Source organism: Herpailurus yagouaroundi, unplaced genomic scaffold (assembly GCF_014898765.1).
Source record: "Herpailurus yagouaroundi ecotype Mexico unplaced genomic scaffold, PumYag 28, whole genome shotgun sequence".
Classification (NCBI taxonomy): domain Eukaryota; kingdom Metazoa; phylum Chordata; class Mammalia; order Carnivora; family Felidae; genus Herpailurus; species Herpailurus yagouaroundi.
The window spans coordinates 29,262,928-29,264,211 of record NW_024412376.1 but is presented as its reverse complement, the minus strand read 5'-3'; positions in this window follow the sequence as shown (position 1 = coordinate 29,264,211).

Sequence of the window (1,284 nt, the reverse complement as noted above, 5' to 3'; positions counted from 1 at the left end):
CTGAAGTGTCTCAAAGCTAGTTGTTTTTTTAAGTTTATTTATTTATTTTAAGAGAGAGAAAGAGAGAGAGAAAGAGCATGAGCGGGAGAGAGACAGAGAGAGAAGGAAGGAGAGAATCTGTGCCTGCAGCCAGGAGCCCTATGTTGGGCTCGATCTCACAAACCACGAGATCATGACCTGAACCAAAATCAAGAGTCGGATGCTTAATGGATTCAGCCACCTAGCCTCTCAAATCTACTTTTCTATTCCAATACATTTCTACTTATAAGTAGAGTAATTTAATAATTATAAGAATCACATAGAACTTTAATCTACCTGCTGTAAAACAAAATTAAAGTATATTCTCTCTTCCCACTCTTAAAATGCTATCCAGAAAAACAAAATACTTGGTTTGTGTGAACATTGTGGTTCATAAAAATGAATCTGAATATTGTCAGCAAAATATCTATTCAAAGCACTTTAAAATTATCTAAAAATAGGTAAGACCCGTGAACAACAGGTTTTATGTCAAAATAAGTCATTTTTGATGAAATACATATGAATTAAAGTAAAATAATCTCTTTTGTAACTTAGAGCATTGATAAATATTTCAAAACTAGGTATGTGAGTAAAAAGACATAAAGAAAAATGCATATTCATGTGTTGATTCCATTAATATAAATTGCCAAAAGCTTTTTGGAAATTAATTTTGCAATTCATAGTCAGGACCTTAAATACCTTTTATCAGTCAGAGACTAGCCAATAAAACAGGAACCGTACTAATATTTAAAATAATAGATTGATAATAAGGAATTGTTTACAGAGGCAAGAAGCCTAAAAAATAAAAACAAAAAACACAGAGCCAGAGAATGAGTGTGGGAAACTTTATCAACATAAGGACAGGAAAACAAAAGGGGAGAGGTTGGGTTTCCAGAAATCAGGAGGTTGAAAGGTTGAATAAGGGGTTTTTTGCAATTATAATTCAGATATTTGAGGAATGGATCACCTACATATTCTTGTATCTCAGGACTTCAGAAGAGTACTATGGAATGCTCTTCTTGCTTGGATCTCTCAAGAATTAAGAGTTGATGGGGGGTGGGGGAGAGAGGAAAGTGGGTGATGGGCATTGAGGAGGGCACCTGTTGGGATGAGCACTGGGTGTTGTATGGAAACCAATTTGACAATAAATTTCATATATATATATATGTGTGTGTGTGTGTGTATACATAAGCGTATATACACACACACATATACACACACACATATACACACACACACACACATATATATATATATATATATATA